The sequence below is a fragment of the Adiantum capillus-veneris genome, chromosome 2 (genome assembly GCF_014529385.1).
Source record: "Adiantum capillus-veneris isolate H3 chromosome 2, ASM1452938v2, whole genome shotgun sequence".
Classification (NCBI taxonomy): Eukaryota; Viridiplantae; Streptophyta; class Polypodiopsida; order Polypodiales; family Pteridaceae; genus Adiantum; species Adiantum capillus-veneris.
In genome coordinates, this window is record NC_140932.1 from 1,321,036 (window position 1) to 1,342,833 (window position 21,798).

Here is a 21,798-nt window from a genome sequence, read left to right on the forward strand (position 1 = left end):
CTACATACTTGCTCCACAGTATGTGGGATAAATCCACTCTCTTCTACTTGACTCACACTTTAGGACAAAGCTTACACTTTACAATCTTTCCCTTGAGGTTTGGACTATGACAAGATACTGAAGATGCATGATCCACAAAGGCTAACAAAATCCACATAGGATGGTGATATCCACACAGGAAAATAAAGTCCACAAAGGATGGTGATATCCACATAGGATGGTAAAATCCACACAAGAAAAATCCACAAAGGATGGTGATGTCCACACAGGATGATAAGCTGGTATCCACACAGGAAAACGTCCTCCCCTACAAGTAGAGAGTCTGCATCTTCAAAATGGGGTCGTCATAAAAGACAACGTTGCTTTCGTCTTCATCCTTTTTGTCTTCTACTATGTGAGTTGATCCTCTGTCAGGTCTCTTGCCTTCATTGCTTCTGCTGTTGCTTCTACTGCTGTTGTTTTCTCCACTGCTACTGCCTCCATTTGAGTAGCACCGAGAAGGAGGGTGTCCCTTCCTACCACATTTGTTGCAAGGTTTTTTTGTGTAGCAATCTTTCACTACATGTCCCATTCTTCCACATTCATAAAACTTTCTTCCATTTGTCGAAGTTGATGGTGAATGCCTTCCCCTTGAAGATGTTGCGACAAAAACTCCTCCTGATGAGGTGAGTGAACCTCTTTGCTTTCTTTCTTCTGCTTGGACTGAGTTGATGACATCTTGAAATGGTGGTGCTGGTTCTTTTTCTTCAAGAATTGTGACTAAGTGGTCATAAGAAGGTGGAAGTGCACTTAATAGTATGGCCACTTTGTCATCTTCTGGTACTTCAACTTGGATGTAAGTGAGCTGCGTGACAATGCTCTTAAGCCTGTTCACTAGGCTAGCAATGTCCTCCCCTTCAATCATAGTAACTTTGTAAAGCTGTCTTTTAAGACTAACTTTGCTTCTTTTGGCACTAGCTCCAAAATTACTTTCTAGGACATGCCAGGCATCATGTGCATGCTTACATTCATCTATGAAATGCACGTAGTTGTCATGCAAGGAGGTGATGATGATTCCCAACGCTTGTTCATCTTTGGCCAAATTCTGTGCACTTGCTATGAGTGTAGATGCCCTAGTGTGCACTCCATCGGGTACGGCTTGTTGCTCTAAGGCAGTGTTGATGACAGACCACAAACATTTTTTCATAAGGTAGCTGTTGGAATTAGGGTTGTAGAGAAACGCACACAGCTTGGAGAAGATGAAGGAAGCTCAAGGCACACAATAGAGAGTGCATTACTTAGTGTGCAATGTAAAGATAGATAGCCCTAGAGTGATGGGCGTATATACAATGTGTGGGGGAAAAAACCTCCTAAAGAGGGAAAAGATGCCCCGGCGGTCCTAGTGTGTTCACACACATCACTACCACATGTATATGGTAACAAATCCCCCCTGGAGTGCTGCGGTGAACGAGAGCTGGCACATGAGTAAAGGGAAGTGCCATGCCTTGAGGACATGATCAGTCCACAAAGGGGAGTAAGCCCAAAGCTTTGTGAAAAGCTTCAAGCTTCTCACGAGACAATGCCTTTGTGAAAAGATCTGAAAGGTTGTCCTGTGTTGGCACATAAGCCAAGATGATCTCTCCTGCTGAGAGCCTCTCCTTGACATAATGGTAATGCACCTCAATGTGCTTTGTGCGAGCATGAAAAACTGGGTTCCTCGCAACTGTCAATGCGCTCTGACTGTCAGCGTAGATAGTGTTGGCACTGTCGTGTCCAACACCCAAATTAGCCATAAGGCGTCTGAGCCATACACACTCAACCGTAGCTGTGAAGACTGCCCTATACTCAGCCTCACAACTTGATGTGGCCACAATAGGTTGCTTCTTACCATGTCATATTTTCTTGGGCATTTGAAGATTTTGTTGGCATCTTGATAAATAAGGATAGAAATCACTAATATATTTAGCACTACTAGTTCTACAAAGAATTTTGGAAAATCAATAAGAATGGAGATAAGTAAATGTTTTTTTTTTAATTTCTCCAGTACTTTTTATGTAACCGAGGATAGTTGGCGGTTGCTTTCTCAATTAGGGGATATATCATGATGGGATTACAACAAGCCTAGGTTTTTTCGAGCTCAATTATGAAAATCATTAAGAAGTTAAACCCTATCCATTGACCATAGATTCTTAATTTGTAGACTTGATTTCTTCTTGACCATACACCTAAAATTTGTGAATAAACACCTCACTTTTCTCTATCATAAAGTACATCTACATGTGAAACATAATACCTACATGGATATGTATAAAAACAACATAAATCAAGTAGATCTAAATAACCACTTATTGGTACTCCATGTGAGCGCACTCTAAATCACATAAAAAGGCTAAATCTTTCTCAAAATAAAATTTTTGGCCTCAAAATTAAATCTTAAAGGTTTGTATATTCTTTTTTCCACCTACGAACCTAAAAGACAATTCTTTCATTGAATATATTTTTATAGTACCCCTACCAAACCTAGTATTGTACCCAAGGAGAAGGGGGAAGATGTTGCTATCATATTGCTCCTATGGTTCTGTATCTCACCTTCTAGGAGCCTTCTAGCCTCTTTGCCTACACAACACTTTCATACCATGAAAATTTTAGAAAGAGATAGAGTTGGAATAATTGTAAGGACACACATATCAATGAACAACTGTGTGGTGTGCTATAAGGGAAATTGGGTGGCCTAACATTTACGATTGCATGTGTTTTCAAAATAGGTATGTTTTTGCAAGTTGACACCCAATGTGTTAGAAACCGGAGTCTAGTACATAATCATAGAAGTAAATGAGACTATGTAATCAAGTGTATGTTTTTTTTTAAAAAATAGCAAAACTCACAATTGTGAGTGGATTATATTGAGCAGCCCAAAAAATTACAAGGTTTTGTCATGCTCATGTTAAGCCATGACAACATCCACGGATCATAATTACAATGGCTATTAGGGCAGCCACCCCTACCACTCCGCCTCATTCTGATATCTTTTATTTACCGATGGCCAAGATTTGCCCCCATCCTAGGCATTCCATCTGCTGCTGACAACAAGGCACAAGTAGTCCTAGAACAATCCACCGAGTGCTACTTGCGGCCTAGTGCTTTCTTGTATAATTTGTGCGAAGCTTGCCACCTCAAATCCTCCTTCAAAAACACGGCGGTTCCTTGTCTACCATATATTATGATAGAAGAAGTATCTGGCGATCTGAGTGCTGATGAGGAGTGCAGGACTACCTGAATTTTTCCCTCCAAGGCATAGGTCAGTCTTGAAAAAACTAATTGTCCATGTTCTCTGGACCCACTTGCATACTTTCCCTGCGAGGCCTTTTATAGCTGGGCAGTCCATGAATAGGTGGACCAGATCTTCACTAGCTAACCTGCACCCCAAGCATCGATCTGCCCAATCCCTCTCTCCTGAATCTTCACCCCCGCCGGTAAAGCACCCCAAACAACCTTCCATAAGAAAACCTTCATGTACTGCGGAACCTTTGGCTCCGAAATGCTCTCCATTACATACTCCCACCTTTTCTCTGGCCATTTCTTTTTCCATAGCTTGTTAAGGGGGCTAGACCAATTCTTCTTTTGCATCATTGTCAGATAAATGATTTTAGTATGGGGTTTCCACAATAGACTGCTTCCGGGCCATTTCCAGGCATTCCATTCCAACTCCAAATCACAGATTGGCATCACTAGATTGTCAAGCTCTTTCATCACTTTGTGGACAAGGAAGACCTCCAAGCTATTAAGTTGGTATTGGGCAACCATAAGGTCGGTGTTTTTACAACTCTTGTTACCACTGTCCCAGAAGTGCTCCAGCCGGTTCAGACCCTTACTATTCAGCTTCTTGGCTATCTCAATCCAGTAGGGAGTTTGTAGCAGATCTAAAACTTTGGAGAGCCAGGGGGACCAATGCAGGATGGAGTTATTGATGTATCTGGCTTCTTCCCCCCACTTTAAGACTTGTGCTGCTCTATTGCATTTTCTTACCAATTCTCTTGAACTGCCCCCCAGTCTTAAGGTAGATCACGCCGGGGCTAACAGTTTGTCATGAATCTCCACCCCTCTCCACTTTCCACCCTTTGAGCCAAGTTTAGTTGCTTCTATCATATCTCCTATCATGACAACCCAAACTTGATCCTGTTTAGCCAAGGAAACAACAAATTTGGTGCAACAAGCTTCTGCATGGGCCACAGGGTTGAGAATTTTGAGGCCTCCTTGATTCCCCGGCCAAGCAACTGATTCCCAACGGGCCCATTGCCATGGCCTAGAAGATTTCGTGTTATTTTTCCATAAAAATATTTTTACTGGTTTTAAGAACTCTTTCCAGCTACACTTAGCCATCTTAAGAAGCGGGCTAGTGAAGGCAATATAAGGAATCATAAAGACATTCATCACTCTTATCCGACTTGGGAATGGGAGAAGAGCATACTCCCACCTACTCATTTTTGTTTTGATTTTTTCAAGCACCCACTCGAATCTTTGCTTGTGAGTTATATCCACCCCCAAGGGGGCTCCTAGATGTCTAAAGATATTCCCTTTTGTGACAATCTCCCCCGACCAGCTAGAAGGATCAAATGAGTCATTTTCCGATAGGGAAATCATCCTTGACTTCTCTATATTACACTGGGACCCTGAAGCTACTGAGAACATTTGTACAATCTCCAGAGCTTTTGTAATGACCTGGGGGCACACCTTCAAGAAGAGGAGAGAATCGTTTGCAAAAATTTTTGCTAGGAGTTGGCAATTTCCAGGTAAAACAAGGCCTTGCACCTCCCCTCGTTCAGCACTAGCTTCAAGCGTCGTGATTAGAGGATGTGATCCTATGGCAAAAAGTAGGGGGGCCAGAGGGCATCCCTATTTAATGGACCTTTTGACCTCAAAGGAGCCCACAATTCTATCATTGAATAAGAGCTCTGACTGACTTCCAGCCCCCATTACACGAACCAGCCGACAGAGGCGCGGTCGAAAGCCTAGAGCTACCATGACGGCTTCTATCTATGTCCATGTTATTCTGTCATAGGCCTTGTCCAAGTCCAACTGCAACAGAATGCATTCCTGTATTGTGAGAGTTGTGTATTCTATGCCCACCATTGCTGCCAAGATGTTATCGTAAATGGACATTCCTTTTATGAAACCATGTTGATGGGGGGAGATGATCTTGGTTAGTAAGGGGGCCAGTCTGAGGGCCACTGCTTTAGCTATAATTTTGTAGGTCACCGACATCATCATTATAAGGCACCAATGTTTAGAATAGCAGATCTGTTTTGGGATGGGCTTGATAAGCCCTCTCTTCACACTTGTCTCCAACGACCCTTCGACCATGGCTTTATTGGCCAACCTTGTGATTGGGGCCTTGAGATCATCCCAAAATTCTCTATAGAATTCCACCATCATCCCATCCCAACCAGGGGATTTTTCCTTGCCAAGGGCTTGCAATGCTAGTGAACATTCGTCTTTGGAAAATGCCCATTCCAAGTTAATAGCTTCTGATTGGGGGATTTCCTTCTTGACACTCTGAAGTAGGGTCCCTCTGGCTTCTTCCACTTCTTGGGACTGGGTCTCCGGGCGTCCAATGATTTAGCTGAGATAGCTCAGCATCAGACCAGTCATTTCATCCTGGTTATGAACTGTTGTCCCTTTCTCATCATCGAGCGAGCGGACGTGGCTCCGGATCTTATTGATTTTTAAAGCCCTAAAAAATTGAGCTTGATTGGAGGCTTCCGGTTGCAGAAAAGTCTCCCTAGAGAGAAATCTAGCCTTTTTTATATCTTCTAGCTGCTCATTAGCAAGGTTTGATTTGGCTTCAAGCCATCGTTTGTGTTCGACCTTAGTGGCATGCCCATTGGCTTTAATAGAGGTAAGTAATTGTACCTCCACTATAAGATGCAAAAGGTGATCCTCCCTAGCTTTCTTGATTCGGGGCCGTGGTTTTGATTTCTTTTAGGATGCTCCAAGCAAAGAGGTCCCATGCATTGTGTTTGTTGAGGTCAACATCTTTTTTTAGCTTACCTAGTGCTTTCTTAGTTAGATTCTTGAAAAGAGGGTCTTTGAATAGGTGTGCCCCTGTTACCAACAGTTTTTTCTCACCTCTTGGGGCTTGCTCCTCCTCTTTATTCTTCTTGAAATGTATGTGCAGAGGAATGTGATCCGAAAGATTGTTGTTGAGACCACCTTCATTTCCATCAACACCGGTATCCAATCAGCTTGGTGTGAGCAATAGCATTTGTCCAGTCTGGAGGCAGTGCGGGCGTACTGGAGGCTTGTGTAGGTGAACCCAAGCGTGCTGTTCCATGGGTCAACTTCCCATAAGTCGATCATTTCCCATTAGACCTTTCTGAGCCAGTCGACACACTGGAGGATCGTGTTCTATCCCTGCTCTTTTCCACCATATTAAAGTCGCCCACCAACAACCACTCCCCTTCAATAGGGGTATCTCTGAGATGCATCCATAGTTCAGCTCTATTTTTTGCATTGCAAGGGCCGTACACATTCACAATGGTGAGGGGATGCCCTTCCCATATGATTCTAATCCCCAGGATTTTGCCGGATGGGTGGTTAAGAACCAACTTCGGCTCCAATTCTCTATCCACAATGCTGAGGACGCCACTCAAGCCGTTATTTCCTTCTCCGTAGAATACCAGTTTCTTTCCTAGCACCTGCTTTCTCTTGCTATGGGCATCTAGGTGGTGTTCTTGGATGGCCCAAAAGTTGATTGTCTTCTCCTTTTTTATCTCCTCCCAGAATAGGGTACTCTTCTTACGGGTTTTCAACCCCTTTACGTTCCAAGATTGGATAGTGAGAGACTTCAACATTAATACGGGGTTCATTGGGATAGAGGAATGAATTCTTTAGCATCCGAATCATCCCCCCCCCCCCCTCCCCCCTTCTCCTTGGTCTCAGGAGAATCCGGGGGTTCCAAGTCAGAGGATTTCTTTTCTTGCAGTGCTGCAAATGGATTGTGCGGAGGGACACTGAACCCCCCTCCTTTCGAAGGGGTGGAGGATGAATTAGATCCTTTTACCTCAAGTGTTCTGACGACTTGCAGCACTTTGGAGTCTCTTGCCACTGCCTTCACTCTTTTGGCTCTTTTCAGACCAGAGACTTGGACAACCGTCGTCGTTGTCACTGTCATAAATTTGGGGGTAGCAGCGGGAGTAATGATCCTATTTATATTGCCTGTACCTTCAAAAGCTCGTTATATGGGAATCAATTCCTCCACCAACTTTTCCTGCATCTTTGTATCCATTTTCTCACATACCATATCTCCTTCATCCTTCCCTGTATTTGTCCCTTGGTTATTGTCTCCCTGCTTCTCGAGCCCTCCCATCGGGGATTCCATTTTATTGGGGGGCTGTGTTGCCGGAGCTGCAGTACCATTAGAATTCAGGTGGCAATCCTTGGCGAAGTGACCAAAGTTGCTGCATTTAAAACATGCCCCAAAGTATGTTCCAAAGTTTAGCGGAATGGTAACAAGCCCAGCTCCGACATTGGTAACCATGCTTTTAGGTGGCGTTTTCGACGCATCCCATTCTATACAAACCCTGTTTGAGGTTCTACCAAACCCTCTCTTGCTAGGTATAAATAAGGGAGTGCCCAGTTGGCTAGTAGGCATCCTGAGATTATCCCACATCCAGCTAGGCAGTCCCACAAACTCAACCCAGACCGGATGAAACGCTTGCAAAGATTCAGTTGAGTCAGACACTGGCTCGCAAGGCACCACACACACTGTAGTCCTATTAAATACTAGGGGCCCTTTGTCAAGGATCTTTTCCACATTGGAGGCCTCTTTGAATCTCACTGAGCAAAAACCTTTAGCTAGGTAGGAAGTACTTTCAACTGCTCCTCTATGACCAAGAATTTGAGGGCCCTGAAGCCATTGGATCATCTCAAACCTGTTCGGGATTCTTCCACTGAACCCAAATACAAGCGTCAGCTTAGCTTGTCTGGCTAGATATTGTTTTATAAGTGCTGGTGGGATCGCTACGATTATAGCCTCGACAACCTCCACCTGTTGTGGCAAAGATTTTTTTAAAGCAGAGAAGACTCGATCTGCCAACCTGTCTTCTACCAGCCCACTGGATTCTGAATGGGAGCAATTTCTTTTGTTGTTGTTAGGGCCGGACTCAATCATTTTATTGACTTCCAAGAGCTCTTGTTGAAGTCTAGCTTTTGCATTCTGCAGGCTTTTGACACCTCCTTCACTTGACATCCCTTCTACTATGCCTTTTCCATAATCCCTAGAGTTAGGCCCCTTGAGTATGCTAGAAAACGATACACCTGGCCTACAAGTAGCCGATGCACTTGGCGCTTTATTTACATTCGCACAGATGGGACTCTGAGGAACCCCGTCTTTGATGGTTTTTACCTCGAATTTGAACCCTTGCGCTGAGCCCATTTTCTCTCCTGTTTTCTTAGAGGGAACTTTCTCAGTTGGGACAATTTTGACCTCTTTCATGGTTGAAACCTTTGGCGATCTAGGGCCTGACATTTCCGTGTCATGCATCAGTCTCAAGACCGAGCCACCGCCTACATCCATTGGCACAACTAGCTCCATTTCGGGCCTTTTCCCCGTTGCTAACATCTGTGAAAATTTTACAATGTCCTCACTTGCGACCAGAACGTCGAGCCCATTAGCAAGTGTCGCGGATTTTGAAGGCACAAAGATTCTATCAACCAAGTAGGTCCTCCCAATGAAGGGGTGTGGTGACCTCCTCTCTTTTTCACACAAAAAGTTAAGTTAATAATCGTTTAGGATTGGAATGCAAATGCAAAAGTTTCCACAAGTTGATAATCGTTTAGAATGGGAATGCAAAGGCGATTATTAATTAAAGGCTAGAATTGCACATGCGATTATTAACTAAAGCTCAAAGTGTGATAATCGCGATTCTATTCGGGTAAGACAATAATCGCTCACTAAAGGGCTTCGCAGGAGAACGCAGAGCAGGCACGAAGGCAAACTTGAATTGCAAGGACCATGGTGTGTGAGGTTTCCAAGAGTGCAAGGAATGCGGTATAGCAAGGCCGCTTCCAGTGAGACAGCGAGGGAAGCCTCCCAAACTGCCCCCTTGTCCTCCTGTTGTACGGAAGCGACCTATCGCAACCAAGAAGTACTGAAATCCTACACCTACCTCTTGCAAATTTCCTTGGCAGTGGTGGACCTGAGTTGAGAACCTACAGACCTTTTGCAAAGTTGACCTGCTCAGCCTTCACCATTTCGCTGCATGTTAAAACCTTCCTTAGAGAGCCAGCGTACATACTATGCATGCTCGTAAAACGGTAATGAAGTGTATGTTATTCACACCATTGTCTTCATATGATATACATGAATTGCCGAGCATGAAACAAAAACCACTTGTGGACACTCGTGTGTCAAAACAACCAGCCCAATTTGAGTCCGAAAAAGCATGTAAGTCTGGCAGGAATGATCCCCCCTTGGGATAAAACAAGCCAAGATGTAAAGTGCCACTAAGGTAGCGGAAAATCCTCTTGACAGCCTACCAATGCTTAGACCCTGGGCTATGCATAAATCTGTCGACTTGTGAGACTGCAAACTGAATATCCGGCCTCATGTTGCATACATAAATGAGGCAGCCAACTGCAGTTTGGTAAAGAGTGACATTAGCAGGATCGCCAGCATCATGTAGACTCAACTTTAAACCTGTTTCCATGGGAGTGGCAATAGGTTTGCAATCCTCAAGTCGAAACTTACATAGCAATATCTCTATGTAACTTTTCTGACACAAGGCAATACCACCATCACACGGCTTAAACTGTATAACCAAGTAATGATGCAACAGCCCCAAATCTTTCATCTTGAAATTAGCATTCAAATCAGCCTTAAATTCATCAATATGTCTCTCATTTGGTCCAGTGATCAGCAAATCATCAACATAAAGAACCACAATGAGAAGTACATCACCCTCACGCTTTACATACAATGTGCTTTCTGTTGGACCGTTACGAAAGCCTCGTTTAACCAAATGAGTGTCAGATTTCTCATACCAAGCACGAGGAGATTGCTTCAACCCATACAAAACCTTCTTACATCTGCACACTTTGTCCTCTTGTCCTTTTATGACAAAACCGCGAGGCTGCGTTACATAAACTTCCTCAAATATGTCACCATTCAAGAAAGCAGTAACAATGTCTGATTGATGTACATCCCAACCAAAATGAGCTGCCAATGCACATAGAAAACGCACAGTAGTCATACGAAAAGTGGGAGAAAAAGTCTCTTCATAATCAATGCCCTTTTGATGTGCATAACCCTTTGCAACAAGTCGAGCCTTATGGCGATCAATCTCACCATCCGGCTTGCGTTTCAATTTTCTACGTGTGACTGCTCTTCAGCGGACCTGCGAACTCCAAAAAATTGGTTTTGGTGCGCCTTTTCATGTCTGCCGGCCTTGCCCGATTTAGTTTAGCCAAGTTGAACCTTGAGCCCCACATGCCAACGCCCCTTTTTGTGGTGCACTAGCCAACAAGGCCCACATGATTACTTGTGATGGAGCTCCTAAAAGTAGAGTATTAAGCTCAAGTCGGCAGGCTCCAAACACACACACACCTATCTTTAGAAAGAGATTTGGTCATAGAGATGAAGGGACTCCCGAGTTCGGATTTGAGTGTTTAGGGACTCTATGGAGAGCTTGCGAGGAGAGCTTCGAGATGAGGTGAGCAATGCAAAAGGAAAATGAGTTTAATGAATTTAATCAAAGAGAAAAATGATGCAAAAATTGACGCAAAAAAGGCAATCTAAAATGCAATTCAAAGGATGCTAATCCTCTCCCTAATCAAGTCTACCTAGCCATGGAGGGTAGTGGCCTCTTGGGTGTGCAAAGGACATGCCGACACATAGCTAGATTAGTGTTTAATTAGTGAGATATGCAACTTAAGACTAGAATGGTAGCAGGACACTTTTGTGTCCTGATAAGTGACCATTTTGCTTGAATTATTTGAAGAGTATGAAAATGAATTTATAGGTGCTATATATCCACAAAGTTGCCTTATGAGCTGAAAAAAACTTAGCATTTCTTTTTAGTATCGATCTCACCATTAACCTTACTCTTGCACAATATTTTTGAACCTAAACTGTGTGAAAAAACGTGTCCTGTTTTTTACTTTTTTTTCAATTTTTGGCAACTATACCACTCTAAACTTCATGTTTGTGAGGTTTAGATGGCTAGAGGTTAGGCCTTCATAGTTCTCAACATTTTTTGATGCTTGTAGGGAGAGCTAAGTGTTAAAATTGAAAGTTATGACCAATTTACAAGAATTGCATAGTCCTGTTTTTTGGCCAAAATTAGCACTTTATGATTTTTTTGGTGGCTTTAATTTCTTGATCTCCAAATTCAATTTTGATTGTGTAAGTGTAATGTACAACATAAAGCTAATCTTCCTTGAGTTTTGGGGGAACTTATATGCTATATAGCATAGTATATGATGATGGTTAAGTTTTTTTATTGCTGAAGAATACGATATATTTTAGAGTAACAAGTATAACTTTCTCAATATTGCTAGTTTCTTAGGCCAATTGTGTGTATTTTGTAGGTAGTGACCATATCTAATCATAGACTACAAACTTGGCTAGATATTGAGTAGTTTATATGGGTTTCTAAAGGTCATAATGCTAAACCCAGTTTTTTCATGTTTACTGTATTTACAACTTCATCATTGCCCCCAAGGTTCCAATTGTAAGAGATCCATTATTCTTTAGACATGCTCCATGGCTCCTTTTGAATCCAAAGGTCCAAAGGGAACTAAGAAAACATGTATATAGTATCTAGATTGAGCGTGACTATAGAAACTTTGATGATAGGTGCGCAGAATGGCAAAAATGCAACTTTTTTGTACCTATTTTTTTTCCCAAAAAACAATTAGCGAGGTAAAAGCAACCATATGTTTTGGTCACCAACCCATTGAAGTTAACGGGGCATTTTATCTCATATCCTATAAAAATCTCCACTCTTATTTATATGCAATGAACCGTAAGAAATTGCTGTTTTGGGCAAAATGCACTTGTCCATCAACTTTGGAGGCTTGTAGTGACCAAGGGATGAGAAAAATTACAAGTTTCTCATTTTTTCCATATGTAGTAGTTATTGAACTATAAGCTCATGAAAGGATTTTTCAAAATGAGTGGATCTATTATGGTTTTGGAATTTTTTTCCAAAACCCTGAAAGGACACTTTTATGTCCTGTTTGGTTACCATTCTAGTGTTAACTATGAAAATGTTAATGGGCCATGACAACAATTATGAAATGCTAATTGATCTAATGGAGATGCTAATAATTGACACACACTAATGCATAATGACAATCCTAGCTAGCACACCATATCTCTGATATCAAATGTTAGGAATTGGATCGTGCTAGCTATGGTGGATGAAAGAGAAACATAGCATCCATGCGTGAGTGTGTGTGTAAGCAACGTTATCACTCAAGTGAATTAAGTTCCAAGATAGAATTAGCTTGGACTTATAAACACAATATTCTTGAGTATTGACTTAGCTTAGCACAAGCTCACCATAGACTAACATGTAGTGCAAAATGGAGTTGTTGTTTATTCATTCATAAAAAAATAGGCAAAATTTGGACTCACAAAGGGGCCCTTTAAGGAGTTTGACTTTACCTCTCTCTACCAAAACGGCCGCATGGATAATTTTTTGCAAACAAACTTCAAAGTTGGCGGATGTTTGACAATTAGAATGTCCTCTTCAAGCTTTATCTACTGATATATAGCACGCCATGAGATTCCTCATATTTTAGAAGATTCTTTTTTTGATTCACTTAGATTCGGACAGAGTTGTCACATCATAGGTGAATAATAAATAAAAAATCTTCTAAAATATGAGAAATCTCATGACGTGCTATATATCAGTAGATAGAGCTTGAAGAAGACATTCTAACTGTCAAACCTTCACCAACTTTGGAGTTTGTTTGCAAAAATTTATCCATGCGTCCGTTTTGATAGAGAGAGATAAAGTCAAACTCCTTAAAGGACCCCTTTGTGAGTCCAAATTTTGTCTAATGTGAACTTTAAGTAGCTCTACAGCTTTGCTCCACAATATGTGAGATAAATCCACTCTCTTCTGCTTGACTCACACTTTAAGACAAAGCTCGCACTTTACAAAAGACACAAAATACTACAATAAAGGATAGATGAATTCAAGAATATTGAAAACAAACGTCACATTGAACCAAGCATTACTTTAGTTATGGACTCAAGCCTAGACATAGCCTCAAATTTGAGCCTAAGCATGTACTTGACCATGATATTGAGAGCAAACGTCACATTGAACCAAGCATTACTTTAGTTATGGACTCAAGCCTAGACATAGCCTCAAATTTGAGCCTAGGTGTAATCGGATAGCCAAACCATGAAACCAAAGTTACCATAATGAAAAGACAGAAATCAATATTCCTAAGCTAGGTTTTTCATATTCTAGAAAAATTGGCTTATACAATCCTAGAGATTCTTGCCCATAGTCAAGACTTCACATAGAGCAATTGTCAAGAAGTTAATAACATATCATATCTTCAACTTACCCAAAAACCATACCCACTTTACTAGCACCCTCTCAAGCATGAATCAACAAGTTTTACAACAACCTTTGAAGATCTTCCTCTAGTGATCCCAAAAACTATAGCCATGGCAAGCTAAGGGACCTTAGCCCTCAACATTAACAACTATAATAGCTAAGCTTGAAATAGCGTTTAATTTCTAGGCATAGACAACAAGAATCAACACTAATAAATTTACATTCCAAGAAATACATTAAACAATATTTTCCAAACATGATTTCTCTTATAGGCATTCATTCAAGTCTAATATTTTCCAAACATGATTTCTTTTATAGGCATTCATTTAAATCTAATATTTTATGTATAAATTCATTTTGCCATTTGAGAAGTTAATGAGACGGAATAAATTAACAAGCATGGAGATTCCATAAGCAACAATAAAATCACTATAAGCAACTCCTAATAAGCACATTCTCTTTCCAACCAAGTAGGCCCGACCAATCTTCTCTCTAGGGTGTTTTAAGGGGTATCTTGAAAGATCCCCTTTTGGTCTTCAAGAAAAAGTGGGCAAGCAAAAAGGGAAGCCGGTGGCATGTGGAGGGGGAAGAGAGAGAGAATGAAGAAGAGGAAAATATCCCAAGAGACCTTAAAGATATTTTGAGAGAGAGAGAGAGAGAGAGAGAGATTGATTTTGTGTGTTTTGCGTCATGCTGCATATTTGTTTACAGGGCACCGTGTGCAACAACATTTCTGAGTACAAGCATAGGTCATCGCACTCGAGTATCCATGGCGGCAATGGGATTTTGTGAGTGGAAAACCCTTGGGCAGTGCGTGCCTTCGCTCTCTCTCTCTCTCTCTCTCTTTGCACCTCCTCTGCTACACTCCGGAATCAAATGAAGTGCATAGACAAGGAGATTCAATGTCTGTCGAGAACTCTCTGTGTTGCATGCAGAGCAAACAGAATGCATGCAGAGGGCCTTTGTGTTGCAAATGGATGTGTGTACATTACTGTCTTGCGTAGCACTGCCAGAAAGGGTGACCGCTGGAGGGTGGGTTGCAGAGCGAGCACATGTGGTGTAGTACATGGGAACCTCCTTCTTACGCGGGGCAGCAAGGCCAACATCAAGGGCTTCAGCTGGAGAATCTGGAGCTGCAACAGAGACCTAAGGACTCAGGGGATGAAGAGCCAGGTGAAGTGAGAGGGGCAACCAACACGGAGGACTGGTGAGCTTACCGCCTGCACTCTGCTGCGGACTTGGCCCACGGCCGGCGAGGGGAGAAGGAAAAAGATGGGGGGGGGAGGGGGGGGCACTATAAGAGGTACTTCACATTAGCGACGCTCGCAGTGCGACGCTCAAAAGTGAAAACCCACGGTGTCTCTATGGTTGTCGCTATGAGCATCGCTCGTTTACTTATAACTTAGCGACGCCCATAGCGACGCCGACAGAGTTTTCGGCGCTCAAGCAAGCAAAGGTAACCCGCGCTCTCCCTCTCTCTCTTTCTTCTCCACACACACACACATACACGAGGAGAGGAAGGAGAGCCAGGTATGCTCCTTCCCTCTCCTCTCTCTCATGTTCCCTTCCCCTGTTTCTCTCTCTCTCCCTCTCTCTCTCTCTCTCTCACACACACACACACATTGTGTTTTTGAGAGAGAGAGAGAGATAGTTTTGATTTTGCGCTCACATCCTGGGCAACCCATGGCCACACGTAGCTCCACCACCTGGTTTTTTGACTGGAAGATTTGATTGTGTGTGCGCTCTCTAGATCGCTCTCTTTTGATTGAAAACTCTGAGGCATGGACTTGCCTCTTCTATCACTCAATTTGAATAGAAGAAGAACGCGTTTTGTACATTTCTGTTTATATGCGTCATTGTATTTAACGGTCTTTGCGTCCACTCCAGGTACGTATGCTCTAGGTATATTCTCACAAGCAGGGACGACGAGCACTACGCTCCGAGTGGGATGGAGATTGAAGCTGCAATCACGAAGGTCTGCTCAATATTGATGCTGCTCGTCCCACCGCTAGATCTAGTTGATCGGGTGAAAGAGACATTAAGAAGCACTACTACTACTTTTCAGCATCTCTTTCGCCCGATCAATTAGATCTAGTGGTGGGGCAAGAAACTTCTATGAGCAGACCTTTGCGATGCAGCTTCACACTCCATCGCACGCGTAGCGCTTTTACAAATTCACAAAAATTCAATGAAATCTCTCTACACGGGTATCCCTCTCCCTTTATGAGTCCTCTCTCTCTCTCTCTCTCTCTCTCTCTCTTTCTCTATCTCTCTCTCTCTACTTGTCCATGTTTTCTTCTCCATTAATTCAATATTAAGATTAAATGTTGGTGTGTTTAATGCAGGTATGGATGATGAGGAGTTTCTTTCTTCTTTGTCACCCCAGCAGAGGCAGTGGTACGTGGAGCGTCATCGCTCTGGAGCACCATCACGCGTTTCTACTCCTTTAGCATCTTCCTCTGTTTCGGAGCATTCAACACGCTCCAAAGCTTCACTGTCGACGAGACGATATTCACACTCGTCTAGGCACGTGGTGGCGGCGGTGGTTGTTGTGGGAATGCCGCCGCCGAGACCCCTGCCGGGACACCCAGGTTCAAGTGTCACCGGCGAGAGGGCTTGCCTTACTCCGTCGACTTCAGCGGCGGCATCATCTTGGATGATGATGGCAAGAAGGTGACCTCGCGCATATGCTGTCTTTGCTCTCAGGTGTTTAGACACTACATACTAAACACTTGGAGTGAAGTACCAAGTGATTTAAAAGACAAAGTCATGAGCATGCTGCATGATGAGTTTCCCGTTTCAACACGGGATGATCGCTTCAAAGAAGACCTGATGAAGATTCGAATGCGCGAATACTGCAAGCACAAGCGTTCCGAAGTGCAAAAATCAATTAAGCATGGGTGGAACAGACCAAATTGGCTGGCCAAAGAAGATTGGAAGAATGCAAAGAAAGCAGCACGCGAGAATCTCGACAAGTGGAAGCAACAAAAGGAGGCAGACAGAGCGCGAGTAGAGGCAGGGAGCTCGCACCACTTGGGGAGCAGTGGGTGGGCATCATTTGAGGACAAATTTGTAAGTGTTTTTGCATTGCTCTTTAGGTTTGATAGTTTAGGGTTAGGGATTTTTAAATTCTAACATAATGGATTCTTTGTATGTTTTGACAGTGGTCGATGACCGGACGTGACCCCACACCATACAAGCGTGAGTACTCAGGCAAGAAGGGCTTAAACACCCTGATGGACATTCTGAGTTCTCGCGGTGGCATGGTTATTATTAGGGTTTACTCTTTTCTATTTGTTGTATTGTTTTATAAATTATATGTTTATACTTACAAAAAGCTGTCTTATTGCGATGAGACGTCTGATTAGACGACGTCAGTCTAGCCGTAGCTAGATAGCATTAGTTTCCTTTTGTCATAGCATATGTATCATGAGATGACGTCGATACGTCTTTTTGAAAACCATGAATATTTTTTCAATAATGACAATGGTGTTGTAGCTATTACATTTGCAAATTTTAGCAATCAAGTGATTGTGCCTATGATGTGTACAATTGTCATTGATTTACTTTCATCAATTTACTTTTGTCATTTTTGTATCTTTATTCTGCAAACAATACTATGGATGATGGAGTTAATGGTTATATTGTCTTGTGGGTGACTACTTTGGGTCTATATCTAAGCTTGCACTTTCTTTCAAAGGTGAATCTGCGCTTATCTTGGATTCATTTAGGTTTACTCAATTATCGAAACATTCAATATAGTTGATGGGTGAATGTCCTGCCACCAAAAAAATTTCTCTCGGACACGCTATGACCATCGCTATATAAGGCTATGCAGCGTCGCTATTAACGTCGTTATAGGTGGCCTGTAACCGTCGCTATGATCGTTGCTATAGGTGTCGCTATATAATCACGACTATAGCGACGCATATAGCGACCGTTATAGCAACGTCTATAGTGACGTTCCTGTATCGACGCTGTTAGCGACGATCTTAGCGATATCGAGGAGTATAAAAACCCAATGTATTTCCGTCGCTAACAACGTCACAAGTGCACACAACCTCTTGTAGTGGGGGGCTTCGAGGAAATGGCGGGCATCCTTCAAGCTCCGTAGCGACCATCGAGAAGGCGCAAGGGGAATGAAGCGTCTTTGACGTGGAATAAGATTGTTCCTTTCGAGTTCATAATTTTAAAAGGAATCATGGATGGAAATTAATTAATGGAAATTCAAAGTAGACCCAGTACGACAATTACGTTAACACTAGGTTGGTAACCTAACAGGACATAAAAGTGTCCTTTCAGGGTTTTGAAAAAAACCTCCAAAACCATAGTAGATCCACTCATTTTGTAAAATCCTTTCATGAGGTTATAGTTCAAGGCCTACTACTCATGGAAAAAATAAGAAACTTGTAAAATTTCTCATCTTTTGGTCACACCAAGCCTCCAAAGTTGATGGACCAGTGCATTTTCATCAAAACAGTCATTTCTTACATTTTGTTGCATAAAGATAAGATTAGGGATTTTTTTAGGACTTGAGATAAATTCCCTAGTTAACTTCAATGGGTTGGTGATCAGAACATATGATTGCTTCTCACTCACTATTTTTTGTTTTGCCAAAATAAATAGGTACAAAAATGTTGATTTTTTACCATTCTGCAAACCTATCATCATAGTTTCTATAGCCACTCTCAATACAAATAATATATGCATGTTTTCTTAGTTCTCTATTGTCCTTTATGTTCATAAGGAGCCATGGAGCATGTCAAAAGAATAACACACCTCTTACCAAGGGGAATCTTGGGGACAAAGATGAAGTGCTAAATACAGCAAACATGAAAAAACTGAGTTCAACATTATGAGTTGTAGAATCCCATAGAAACTATTCAATATCTAGCCAAATTTGATCCTTATGACTAGATATGGTTACTGCCTACAAAATGCATGTAGTTGTCACAAGAAAATAACAATATTGAAAAATATATACTTGATATACTAGAATGTTTCGTTTTCTTCTATAATTGAAAAAATCAACCATCATTGTTTACTATGCAAAATAGGGTATTAGGTGCCCCAAAACTCAAGGAATATTAGCTTTATGTTACAATATGCGACATAGAAAATCAAAAATGCATTTGGATATCATGAAATCCACCAAAAAAATCATAGAAGAGCTAAAATTGGCTAAAAAACAGGATTTGATAATTTTTGTAATTTGGTCATAACTTACAACTTTAATATTTATTTCTCCTTAGAAGCATCAGGACATGTTGAGGACTACTAAAGATAGTTCTCTAGCATTATAGAGCTCACAAACATGAATTATAGAGTGGTATAGTTGCAAAAAGTTGAAAAATGCCAAAAACAGGACCCATTTTTTCACACAGTTTAGGTTGTAAAATGTTGTGCAAGGACAAAGTTAAAGATGGAATTGATATTCCAAAAAAATGTCGAGTTTTTTTCAGCTCATGAGACAACTTTCTAGATAGATAGAACCTCAAAATCCATTTTGAAACTCTTCACATAATTCAAGGAAAATGGTCACTTAACAGGACATAAAAGTGTCCCATTACCAACCTAGTGTTAACCAATTGGCTTCAAAATTTCATCTTTACTCTCTCTCTTGACTATAGTCCAAGTATTCCATGAGTACTAGACTATACGCTAGGCTATGAGATTTTATTCCATATTTCATAAAGCCAATTTAAGGACATCAAAAATCTAGAAAGTTATGTTGAGTCTAAAGGTCAAATGTCCGACAAGGTGTAGACGTTCAACAAGATAATCCTAGGTTTAGGTATTCTTTTCTTCATTCATAATAATAATAACCTACACAATTGTGTAGACCGCCCTGCCACTCCGTGTGTTCTCTTTGTGTGCTTTGTGTATGTCTTGTGTATGTGCATTCCCGATCTCAACAAGTGGTATCAAAGCTTGGCGAGCATGTGTTGTGTGATGTGCAGGTAAGGTTTGGGCTGAACCTTGGTTCTTTGTGGATTCAGAGAGGAAGCTTTTGGTGAGTAGTGGGCAGCTTTGGTAAGCTGTGGGTTCACGTGAGGAAGTTGTTTTTAGTCCCATCATGAAAATTTTCAGTAAAAATTAATTTTTATAGATCTGTTTACACAGGGCTATAAAACCAGGCATTTTGGATGGTTTTGCGTCTCACATATAGTTGCAAATTCTGCACCAATTGGGAGCTATTTCAAAATTTCAGAACTGTAGTAAGCGGGAGGCAATTTTGTGCTCTAGGAGAGCTATTTTTCTTTCTTGCATGAAATCAATTGCTTGGAGGTAAGCAAGGGCTGCTTTGGGACTATTTTGCTTCCACACATCCATCCACCACAACCATATTAAACATCTATGAGCATCTTTCCACAGGTACAAAGTTTTTTGTTTGCAACAGGAGTTGTCTCATCTCTTCGTAGGTTATTTGATGCATTGTCGTTCCATGGCATACACATTGGTTATGCATTGAGAAGAGATGTATGATACATTGTGGGTTCACATTTGAGTCAGATTGTGAAAAACTGCTGTTGCGATTGTTGGCAAATCCTCTATCACTATTTCTATTGCTTTTAATCTCTCAATAACGGTCCCCTCTCCTCAGGGATTCACCATGAGTTCCACATAGGTATCATATGAATGTAGGGGAGGGGGATTTTGATAGGGAGGGGAGTTATTTTTTATAAGGTACGATCCATATATAGGGGGCTTTTTCTATATATAGGGGATAGTTTTCCATTTTTGGTGCACCTAGGTGATGTGTCATCATTATTACTAGTGAATCCCCTAGGTCCCCTCTCTCCCCCCCCCCCCCCCCCCCCCCTCTCTCTCTCTCTCTCTCTCTCTCTCTCTCTCTCTCTCTCTTCCTTCCTCTCTCACTCTTGATTTTTTGTAGGTCTATTGTTGTTTATCCTATATCTGTGTGATTGTGTGCATCTCTTTTTTGTGTAGGTGTGTGTGTGCGCGCGAATATATATATATATATAAAGGTATATATATATATACAAACGTGCGTGTGTGTGTTTGACGCACGCTCTCTCTCTCTCTCTCTCTCTCTCTCTCTCTCTCTACGCTGAATCTCTTTCTCTCTCTGCTCGACGTCGCGGCTGCTATTCCTTTTCTCTGCTCGTCGCCATGCTGGCCATTGGCCATCGAATGAAGCCACGACTGCGCCATGCTCTGACTGCGCTTTCTCTGCTTGCGCCATGCTCTGCTGAGGTGAAGCCATTGGCACCTCTCCTTGCAAACCGTGTGTGTGTCCGCGCCCGCTGCCTTGCAAAGTGTGGCTGCCCAGGGGAAATTGCCGCACAAGGTTGGAATCCAGAGCACGTGACGAGGGCAAACAAATGTGCCGCACGTGGTGGAATCCAGAGCAGGTCAGCAGGTCGTGTGGACCCGAACTGAGAGAGAAGAGGAGAACCTGTTATGTGAGTAGCTCGGAGGAGAAGTTGTGAGACTGTGAGACAGAGACTCGACTGCAGAACGACTGTGTGTGACGTGTGTAGAGAGAGAGAGAGATGAAATAAAAAATTTAAAAAAAGAGAGAGGATGGCAAGCTTAAAAAAATTTAAACTGGATTTCATCAACAAGTCAAATCCACACCCTTTATTTTTATAATTCTTTTATTCAACAATTCAACTTTTCAATTTTTAGAAAAATAGAATCTTTCGGTATATTGTGACCTGTAAGCACAATCAGCAACGTAAGCCAGCTAACGTCTAGTCACAGTCGGTTGTAACCTGTAACCAACTGGAGCGCCAGTCAATATAAGGCCTTGAGAGCCAGAATGAAAGGGAGTTGAAGTCGAGTACTGAGCATCTTATATTGGTGGAGTTGACGGGGTCCTCAACCATGCACAGCTAGCTTTTCTTGCCACATAGCACAGCAACACTGCTCACACACAGTCACAACCATGAGCCATGTCAGTTCCCCCAAGCCAACACCACACTATGAAGATGCCTGGATGCATCCCGAATTCACGCACGATCCCACAAAAGCTCTTTTATAACACATGTTCTCAGCAGTCTCCAACATGTTGCTGCAGATCAATCATACAAACTAGTCCTTGATAGGCTTTTTGTCAAACCAAGGTCCAACAGACCAACACTACAAGCACTGATACCAAGGTGAGACCCAAACACTTTTCAGGGCTACCCTCAGAGGACGTGCTGGCATGACCATTTCGAAAACGTTGCAAGCTACCACGGCTGGAGTGAAGACCGCAAGGCCCTCGAGTTGCGGA